The sequence below is a fragment of the Oryzias melastigma genome, unplaced genomic scaffold, assembly GCF_002922805.2.
Source record: "Oryzias melastigma strain HK-1 unplaced genomic scaffold, ASM292280v2 sc00221, whole genome shotgun sequence".
NCBI classification, from domain to species: domain Eukaryota; kingdom Metazoa; phylum Chordata; class Actinopteri; order Beloniformes; family Adrianichthyidae; genus Oryzias; species Oryzias melastigma.
The window spans coordinates 265,595-276,889 of record NW_023416883.1 but is presented as its reverse complement, the minus strand read 5'-3'; the positions used below and the strand labels follow the sequence as shown (position 1 = coordinate 276,889).

Sequence of the window (11,295 nt, the reverse complement as noted above, 5' to 3'; positions counted from 1 at the left end):
ATGGGTCCATTTGGTCTCCAGGCTGTGGTGTCGTAGCTTTGGGTGGTGAGCTATCACCACAAGTCGATGTTTTGGGTCCCGTGGTTGCGGCCGCTCCGGAATATTTGAATTTTCGAAGATTGTTGGCCATTTGGTCGATTTTAATCCATCAATGTAAGTGTCCTTAAAGGTTAGGGATAAAGTTCTGACGTTTTTTCTGGCATAAAGTGTCTGGAAATATTACTTTCATTTATTTTTAGCAGAGCTCGTCTTCTAAGCTGCCTACTCCTTTGTCTGCTCCATAGCGCCCCCAGGGTCTCCTAATTTTATTGAGACTACAAAAGGATTGCTAAACCAAAGACAAAAAAAAAGCTAGCAGTTGTTTTTTTCTATTTTGTTTTTACTTTTGAAAATGAAAATTACAAGAATAATCTTTTCTTCTCCTAGAGGTAAACCTATTAATTTTTAAATTTAGACCAATTGCATTATTTAAAGCTTTTATTGAATTGATTTGTGTTAATAAAATTGCTTGTGAATTGATTTCAAAAAGAAAAAAACGTGAGCCTAAAATCAATAATACTTTAACCTTTTAACACTGGAATTTTGGCTGCATTAATGACATTCTTTGAATTGCCATAACTGTTTATGCAATGAACAAAATTCCAACTTCTTTATTGAAATTACTGCACGGCGGAGCAGTGGTTAGCGCTCTTGCCTCACAGCAAATCCCAACTGAAGGACCTAAAACACAACCACCAACAGAGGACCATTCTGTGTGGAGTTTGCATGTTCTCCTCGTACATCCGTGGGTTTTCTCCAGGATCTCCGGGTTCCTTCCACTATCCAAAAACATGCTTCATAGGTTAATTGGTTATTCTAAATTCTCCCTAGGAGTGAATGTGAGTTTATATTGGTTTGTGATTGCGGCCCTTGACAGACTGGTGACCTGTCAAGGGTGTATCCTGCTACACCCAGAAGTGGCCGAGTTAGACTCCAGCAGCCTCTTGACCCCGAAAGGGACAAAGCAGTTTAGAGGATTGATTGATTATTGAAATTAGATTTATTGTCTTAAAGGTCAAAGAGTAATGGTAGTTCAAAGATGTATTTTTTTTTTTTTTTTTGCTGGTGTTGGTGACAACTCATGTATTGAAGGGTTATTCTTTATTGGTTTATTTCATAGGGACAATGCACATCAAAAGCATCACTGCAATGCGTCAGAAGTTCCCCAAAAGCAATTTTTCATCTGTAGTCCCTGGAGAGGTATTGAAAATAGTCACCCTAAAAACCTCAGAACATCAATTAAACACAGCAGTAAAAAATATAAACATAAATTAAAAATACATGTTAGAAAATCAGTTAAATACTTATAACAATAATAAATTGCACACAGTGAGAAACATTAAAAGTAGCATAAAAATACACAAAGGTGGCATAGATGTTTGTTGTGATATAAACCAGTTTTTTTAAGTGCTTTTTAAACAGAGTGTATGTGGTGAGTTATTTAAGTTTTTTAGCTGCTGCTTTGATTTGGTATTTTTTTTTAATTGTTATTCTCTACCCGTCATCAACTAGAAAAACAACACATTCTCCCATAGATACCAACACTGGCTCAGTCAGAATGTGTTTGTTTAACACCCCTCTTTCTGCAGCTGTGATTGGTGGGATAAAGCAGCATTTGGTTTCTGCAGCAGCTGCGTCAGCTCACATTTACCATCTGCTAAGTTTCTGCTGCAACAAATTGTACTACTTTAGTTTGAGAATAGTGTTTTGTTTTAAAATCTAAGAATCAAGCTATATTTTTAGCTGATTGCCTTAACTTTTACTGTTGAAATCTTTTGTTTTAAGAGAAAATTTTTGTTAGTCTTGTTAGTCCAACTGTGGATTCAATAAAAGTTACAGCATTATGACCTTTGAACTCATCTCACCTTTATCTTCACTGGGTCTTTTGATGCAAAAGATTGTAGGGCTTGATTGCATTAAGATTTTTTTTTGTCTATGTTCGTAATCAGGTGTCTGGGCATATACAACCAACTTCTCATTCACTAGCCAATCTGATAAAACAAATATATCCAAATTCAGAGGAAGTATCAAGCGTCCAACTCCATTTGGCTTTATTAACGTCATCCCTGGAACTGATAAGTGCAGGCAGTAGCACCAAAGTCCAGCAGTCTCAGATCTTTATCTTTACACTTGTAAAGATACACTTGTCCTATGCCTGCTATTGCCAGGCTGCAGCACAGTCTCAGTAAAATGCGTAAATATTCCACGACTTCGCGCTCTGAAATACCGTGTATAATATACGCCAAACACGGTTTTTGCGTGCATATGATACGCTGTGGCTGAGAATGGGTTGCGACGTCGTACATATACACGCCTTTTTAGGTTTCCTTTTGATCAGGTGGTCAGACATCCTCGGGCTCTTTTCAAAATGAGGTCTTTCCCTGTTAAGGTTAGGATTACGGTTACGGTTAGGGTTAAACAAGCAAATTGTTCGTTTGTGGGGCTGTCTGTGATGCTCACGCCTCCACCAGGGGAACGTGTCAAATGTGGAAAACACATTTAACACGTTTAGGAGCGCGAGTATTATATGCACGCAAAAACTGGTTTTGGCGTATATTATACATGGTATTTCCCAAGTCGTGGAATATGTACCAATGTGTAAACATTTTATTGAGACTGGGTTGCAGGCTGACACAAAAAGAAGAGGGGTCTTGAACACAAAACTGAGACAAATGCAAAGTCAGATGCACAAGGTGGGAAGATGTTTCTATCTTTACTCCTTAAATGGTGCTGTTAATGAAGGAGTTACAAGAGGTGAAGCTCAACATTTTGTGCTCTTTCAAACTTAGGGCTGGAGCATAAATTAGGCTGAAGCTCATTCCGAGAGACGCTTGATAAGAGGCCTAATCATTCCCTCTGTCAATGATTACACAGCAGACCTTGATCTGCTGGTATCTGCTGTGCTCTGTGAGGACGCAGCATCTCTGTCTCTCTTCTGTCAGTACTAGGGGTGTGTATCTTTCTCTCTCACACGATTCACTACGCATCTCGATACATGGTCCACAAATCGATACAAAAAAGATATACCTAATTTTGTGACAATACGATACAGACCGATTTGCTTGCCTAAATCGATACAATCTAGATATTTTTCTTTCATTTGGCGTTCAAAACTATAAAAGTATATTTTTAAATAAAGAAGCTCTCTTTTTAACTGACACTTTTTATTTTGAGCAACAAAAAATTTGCATAACTTCAAACAAAAAAAACAGGCTTTTTTTTGGCCTTGTAAGTAGTTGCAGTGCCATGCACTGCTTAAAGTGCTGTAAAAATAAATAAGGGTCCTGTTATTTTGTACAAAACAAAAAATATTTAACAGGGCAATTCTAAACTTCAAACCCCCCAAAATACAGTGTGCTGCAAAACATGCTACTTTAGATTTTTCTTAAGGAAGATTAGCTGGTCAACATGCTCTTCTTTGATTAAACTGCACTGTGCTGTCACAATTTCACCAGCAATACTGAAAACGCTGGTGGCAGGTATAGACAAATAAATCTTAGCCAGTGAAGACAGCAATAGCAGATCCAGCTGCTCTCTCCACCAGTGGAAGACATCTCCATCCAATGGCGAAGCATCACGGTTCATGTATTTCCTGACTTCATCTTTTGCAAGGTCCCTGCAGGACCTCAGGGGTGCACTTGTTTTACAATGTCACTGAACATCTGATCCAAAGCCTTCATCTTTTTGGGGGGGAGGCCATCATCTACAGTAAAAAAAAAAAAAAAACAGAAAAAAATTGCAAAATTATCTTTCATAACTAAAATAATTATTAAATTTGCATTTGCTCGTAACATGTAAATTCAAAATTGTCAAAAATTGTTCATTGAAAGCGTTTGAACTTTATCCATTAGCATAGTTCTATTAAAATTTAAAGAAAACTGCATTTTAAAAGTTGTCTTGTACTTGACAACACCACACTAAACCCACCTGCAGGATTCTCGTTCTTGCTGTGAGGACTGTCTTCACCTGGAGATAGGTTTCTTTGTGTGGGACCTTTCTGAGATTAATTTTGTCTGCCCTCAGTTGTCTGTTGATAATATATCATACATGTTTAAATATTACATAAATACACAGATGAATGAATCCACAGTCAGAAATTATGAGAGCGTTTCTGCATTTATATGCATGCGTTTGAGAATACAGGTGCTGAATAAAAGAGTAAACGAGGTGTGAAATAAACATAAAAGTAGCAGCTTACTTTCTCATGTAGGGTTAGTGCCTCACTTAAAGTGCCGAGGTAAGTCTGGTCTCTGGTTTTGTCATCATTGGTGAAGGACAACATTTTGAAGCGTGGGTCTAACGCACTGGCCACATGCAGTGTGTCCTGAAGTCCTTGGTACCTGAAAATTTAGGAAAGATATTAGAATTACGTTTGAAAGGTTTTTCCCCATAAAATAATAACAGTAGAATAGTTCTTACCTTTTATTAAAGTCTTCCAGGAACCTTCATTCCTGTCATGATGTGCAGCTCATCGTTGAGTGGTTCAGTTGTGCCTGAACAGGAGCGACCATGGAGAGGCTGGGGTTGCCTTCCTCACACAGGAGTGCTGTTGCCACTTTGACTGGTTCCATAAGTTTTACTATTGCCTCAACTGCAGCAAGATCTTCTTCTGTCAAAGTATTGACATCCTCGCCCCTCCTCACCTCTCTTGACATCAAACTTGCAAAAACTGCAGGCTGTTGTTCCAAAAAACGATCCAACATGTCATTGGAACTATTCCAGCGAGTACATACATCCTGAATGAGCTTGTGTGATGGCAAACCAAGCAGCAGCCGGTTCTGGTGCAGGATGTCAGTGGTTTTTGGGCTGTGATGAAAAAAAGTTATGATTCTCCTCACTCGGCTCAGAACTCTTGCAGCATTCTTTCACTTGAAAAGCTTTCTGTGAAGCCAGGTTAATGGTGTGGGCAATGCATGTAACATGAGGGGTCATCTCAGCCGCTTGAGCTGCTGTTATCATATTTCCAGCTTTGTCTGTCCCAAGTTTTCAATCTTCCATTCTATTTATCAGAAGGGCGCCAATATTTTTTCCACTGTGCAGCTGAACGCTGAACACACGCATTTGCAGGACGTGATTTTTCATTGACCACTCTGGAGAGATGTAATGCACAGTTATTGTAACATAGGAATGAGTTGCACGCAAGGTCCACATGTCTGTGGTCAAAGTCACTCGTTCAGCATTGGACAGAGATTCTGTCACATTACTCTTTGCCTTCTCGTAGAGCTCAGGAATGTATTTTTCACTGAAATGCTGTCGAGTTGGAAGTTTGTACTTCAGTTCTAAAATACATATCATTTGTCTGAACCCAACATTATCAACAACGCTATACGGACTTTGCAGATGAAATAGCCTAGAGCTTCGGTTATTGCTTTTGAGCGGCTGGAGTTGTCAGCTAGCACACTCTGAAAGAAGCTGCTAGCCCTGGCAGCACTCGACTGGGGGGGTTTGACGCTTTTCCCTTCCGTCCCTGTTTCGATTCCATGCCGTCTTCATGAATGAAGAGCGAGGTTTGTCGTACTTCCAGTGTACTTTATGCTAGCTTTACATATTTTGCAGACCACAACTGATTTATCCAGGGTACCTTTGTCGTTTTTCAAAAATCCAAAGTATTTCCAAACTTTGGATTTCAGGTTGGCCGGCGCGCCGTGAATCGTTTTGTCTTCCATGTTTCTCTACTCATAATCCAGACCTTTCGCGGTAGTTCACCTTCAGCCAGTAGTAATTGTAGCATTCCACCCTTGGAAACAACTGTGATAACCTGTGTTGACCATTTGGTCACCCAACTTTTATGTGGAGTGCCTTTTCCCAAGATAACGGAGTCCTCTCCCAGCAAGGGGGCCATAAAGTTGTCTGAAACCTCTATCTTGCACTTGGATGTAAGTCATTAAACCGGGCCAGAACCCTGACTATTTTGCATTCGAAACTCTGGTTAACTTCAGCCTGTCAACTTCAAAAGAGTCTTGGTTCCAGCAGGCTGACCCCCTGGAGAGTCTGCAAGCATTCCCGACAGACACTCAGAGTCCTTTGTTTGAAACACGTGACCTTTCGTAACTTTTCTTATGTTTTAAAACACAGGACTTTTGTTCATTGGATCGAACATATAAAACATCTCTTCACAGCTCCAAGAAAAATGTCATATTATTACATGTGTGTAATCAAACCTTTATTCAAACCTTTATTCCTAACAGAAGAAGATTCACAACTACTTTGAGGTTAAAATCTATGAAATAATCATGTGTAACCATCAAAGCTTGGAGAATTGCTTTTCTGTGTTTATGTGGACTTTGGGAAGCGTTTTATGTGCCACATGCAGGATTCACACACACATATATGGTTGTACAAACTTTGATAGAAACCGCTTTCGTTGTTAATTCAGAATTAAGAATAAACACGTCCAGAGACCAGAATAAAGTTACGCCCCTGATATTTGCATAGCCAGAGCTCATTGGGACATGCAAATTACCTCCAATCGTAAAACGCCTCAAATGCCCACGGATTGGGCGATTCTGGCCCTGCCTCTATAATTTAAAAAACCTGGCGGCCACACCACAGCGGCTTCTCAGACCTTCTCAACACCTTCTCAAGGCTTCTCAGGCAGCTCAACAGCACGCCTTACAAGCCACGAGCCATAGGCCAGAAGCCAGAACAGGAACAGAACAGGAACATCACAAGTTCTTCCAGTCTTAAGATCACGTTTTTTTTTCGCACGCTTTCTTCCTTTTCAACATTTTTGTCTCCCGTTTATTTCATAGATTGATTCCAACATTTTTACAATTTTTGATGCTTTTATTTTGAAACTGATTTTTCATGCTAGACCATTCGATAAGTTTCATTGTCAGGCCAGCTTTGCGACTTATACTTTTGGTCACAAAATGGAATAGAGAAATCGTTCAACCACCCCAGAAGCTAAGTGGCTGAACGGAGCAGAACCAGCAGAACCGCAGGTTCCCTTTCCTTCTATGCCTGACTGCAGATCTCGCCTCTACGGCCCGCCTGAAGCATCTAGCTAGGAACGGGATCAACCACCCTTCCTGGCAGAGCAGACCCAGATCTCCAGACCGCTTGGTGAGAAGTTGAACTTCGCTCATACAGTCAACTGCTGGTGGTTAGAATAAAGATTAACTATTTTTGCAAGAGTAACATCTTTGCCCCGTTTTGAATTCCCCCTTTTAAGGATAGCTTATTCTCAGCTCAGTAACAACACTTTTTTATGCACAACACACACTTAATGCATCCACACATTTAGTATTTCTCACCTCAATATTTCATGTCTTTTCTTCTCCTTTATCTATTTCTAGTTATTAGTTGAAAGCTATATTCTGTGTTCCACATATGTTGATTGCTTTCCATGCTTTTACATCCATTATTTCTGCTTGTTTAACCTCATGTTATTCAATAAATATTAAAAAGGACGTCGTTGTTCAGATATCATTATTTTTCTTCTTTGCGGTGAAGTCCCTTCAAGGGTAAAGACACTTGTGCTAAAGTTGAGAGACTGATTAATTGATTACTTTATTGATTAGAAGTAGCGGCTGATCACTAATGAGTAATATTTTCTTTCATTACGAAGGTGGTGCCCCGAGGTTAATTTTATTAAATTTCAGTTTAATAACATTTATATTTTTCAACCAACTTTGGGATTGAATACTTCATATTCACCCCCCTCTCACGCTACATAATCGAGTTGACTGGTGGAAGCAAGCTTGGGATTGGACGTCTTCTTGCTTACGTCACAGTAAGGTACATTCAGTCATCGTTCAGCTCATCCAGTCACACTGGACGTCAGTCTGACTGCCAAAATCAGTGCAAAGTTTTGTTGTTGTTGTCTGAGCATCTCACTCTAATTATGTCAAACTGTCTTAGGTACTTCGAGAACACTTAAAAGTCCCTGACCCAGGCTTAGAAGTCCCCCTCCAATAAAAAAAAATGTTTTTTGGAGTTTTTGACATGTATGTGTGGTATAGCATGAAAACGGTTGAATAGGAAATATGTTTTCCCAAGGTTAAAAAATTTTTAAACTGAAAAAATGATAAAATTATCCTCAGGGCACCACCTTCGTAATCAAGGAAAAATATTACTAATTAGTGATCAGATGTTACCTTTAATCAATCATTAAGTAATAATCAATTTACCATTCTCTCAACTTTAGGTTGTTCATTTTTTTAATTGACTTTGCTATTAAAAAAGAAATAATGATATCTGAACTACGTCCTTTGGACTACTCACCCAACGGTCTGGAGATCTGGTTCCGCGATCCGTCGAGAAAGGGTAGAAATCTCCCGTTACTGGCTGGATGCTTCATGAAAGCCTTGAGGCAGGATCTTCAGCGAAGTTTAGAAGTGATGGAGGTTTTCTCACAGAAAATCTGCTGGTTCTGCTCAGTTAAGTCACTCAACTTCTGGGGTGGTAAATGGTAAATGGCGTATACTTGTATAGCGCTTTCTACCCTCCTTCGAGGGCCCAAAGCGCTTCACAGTCACAGACCCATTCACCCATTCACACACACATTCACACACTGGTGGTGGCTCCACTACCTAACACTGGCGCCAACCTCCCACCAGAGGCAATTCGGGGTTCAGTGTTTTGCCCAAGGACATTTCGACGCATGGGTTGGCAAGGCAGGAATCGAACCCGCTCACTTCTGATCAGGAGTCGACCGCCCTACCGCTGGAATCGCTCTACCACCCTTAGTGGTAGAGCGATTCTTTATTCCAGGTTGTGAACAAAACTAATCGGTTGCAAAGCTGGCTGGACAATGCAACTTATCGATTGGTCTAGCGCCCAAATTGCAAAAATATTGGAGTCAGCCTATGAAATTAGCTAGAGACAAAAATGTTGAAACAAAAAGAATAAACAAATTCACGCAAAACTCCATCTTAAGACTTAAGGAACTTAGAGATAAAGAGAATTTGAAAAACTGAAAAAAATGGAAATCTTGGAAATCTTAAGTCATAAGCTCCTTGACTCGTGGATTAGGTTTTTAACCTGAGGGGCAGGGCAAATTTCACACAATCCATGGGGAATTGAGGTGTTTTACAATTAGAAGCAATTTGCATGCCCCAATGAACTCTGCATATCCAAATATATGAGGGTGTAACCTTTTCCTGGTCTCCCTATAACTGGATTAACGAAAACTGGGTTTATATCAAAGTTTGAACAAACGCATATATGTGATAAATCCAAATGTGGTAGCCAAATAAAACACTTCCCAAGTTATATAACACAGAAAATCAATTCTCTAACGATTGCTGGATTTTAACTAGGGCTGTCAGCGTTAATTTGACACGTGCGTGACGCCGACAATTTTTTTGATGCATTAATCGCAGATTTTCTCATACATGCCTTTCCACACCCCGCGCAGGCGTCCCTCATCGCCCTCTAACTCACCGGCTGCTCTCACTAGATCACGGGCGGGTCTCCAACCACCGAGCTGCTAGCTAGAACCGGCCCGGCGCCAGGACGCGGAGAGCTCCTGCACCCTAACCTGGCTCTGGTTTGCGTCCAGTACCACGTCTGGTGGTACCAGCTCGCGTCTGACGCCGCGTCCCAAGAACTGCGGACCCCCGACGTTCCGAACAGCAAGCGCACCGGGGGACGTTTTAAATGTAGTTTAAACAACGCCAGTTATTTGTAGATGAAAAGATAAATCTCAGCTTTAAGTGTGTGGGCCGTCCCTCTTTCGCCGCGAGAAAATTTGCAAAATATCCCAAAGTTCTGGAGGTTTAAGCGTGATCCAACCCCCGCATAGCTGTCTGTCTGCCGGCATCGGTGAGCTCCGCTGGACACGTCGCTGCATCGAGCTGCAGCCAGAGAACGCGGCGGCAGTAACAGACTGTCAAACTATCCACAGTGTATCCCACTTTTCTCAGTCTTTAATATTTTAAAAAACAAAAGTTAATTGGAAATGGTAAATCTCAGTTCAGCAGAGGAGGAAAAGATTTGGTCCTGACAAAAAATGAACATGAAAGTGTTATGGAAATGTTATTTCTGATGTTTTTTATTTTATTTTACTGAACGTTGATTGAAGTTTTGAATTTAAAATGCCCTTCACTTGGACTTGGGCTTTTGTTAGGCATTTTATGTTACAGCCTTTTATTGTTAAGAAAGTTTATCTCAATATAATGTTACAAAACAAAGTATTTCTGATTAAAACTATTAATTTTACCATTCTTGTTTTCATAATTAATGTAGAACTGCTAAATTCCACAAAGCACACATTTTTTCCTAAAAAAATGCCACATATTAATTTGCAATTGACTATGGACAATGCGATTAATCGCGATTAAAATTTTTAATCGCCTGACAGCTCTAATTTTAACCTAATAGCAGTTAGGAACATATGTAAGGAAAAAAAAAGTTTGATTATACACATTTAATAACAGTGCATTTCTCCTGGAGCTGTGAAGAGATGTTTTACATGTTAGATCTAATTGGCAACAGTTTCAAAACATGATGAAAGATTACAAAACTTCACGTGCTTGACACAAAGGATCTTGGAGCCTCTGTCGTAAATTCCTGCAGGCTCAACAGAGGGTCGTAGACTTGATGAGCCCACCAGGCTGTCACCTGGGGTGGGGCGGGGGGATGCTCGGCGCTGGTAGGTGGTGGTGGGCAGCTCTTCTGAAGTTGGGGGGCTCTCCGGGGATGGGGACCCGCGTCCGCTCCATTGGCGCGGTGGGGGGACTGCTCTTCTGGCTGGGCTGGGGCCTGCACTCTCTGTGTTCCTGTGCCTTCCTGCTCTCGGGTGTGGGGGGCCTCTGCGGCGAACCCCCATGCCCTGGTCTGGGTGTCTGGTGGGATTGCCCAGTGGACGGTCTCTCTCCGCGGCTTCATGGCGGGTGTCCGGGCTTCGGCTCCTGCTCCGGCGAGGGGTCCTGACGGGGGGATGGCCGGGCGCTTTCCCCCTGTGCACATTTCATCATCATTCACCTCAGCGAAACATAAACACTCACATGAGCACAGGTGTCAGCTCACCTTTACTCTAATAGTTTGTGTGACAGAATGGAAGGCTTTATTTGTGTCGCTTTGTATGATAAAGCGTGTGAGCTGCAGTTACAGTAGCATTGTGTACACTATGACCAGTTTAAATGTAGAGACTATTTCACCCAACAGGTGTGTTTGTAACTACAGAGTGTCTGTGTAGACAGGCCCCGCCCATTCTAGTTTGCTATTTAGACCTGAATGTTTTATGATGTTGCTTCCCTCTGTTGCCATCTTCTTCTTTCTCTTTTTCTCTACCCCCCCCTCCTTTTTCCT

At 41.1% G+C, this 11,295-nt stretch overlaps 1 protein-coding gene across 5 annotated transcripts in view; it reads left to right on the top strand.

Moving 5' to 3' along the window:
• The window catches only part of a1cf (apobec1 complementation factor), a 98,215-nt gene that overhangs the window by 32,327 nt on the left and 54,593 nt on the right, over positions 1–11,295 (top strand). The gene's annotated exons all lie outside the window — the stretch shown is intronic.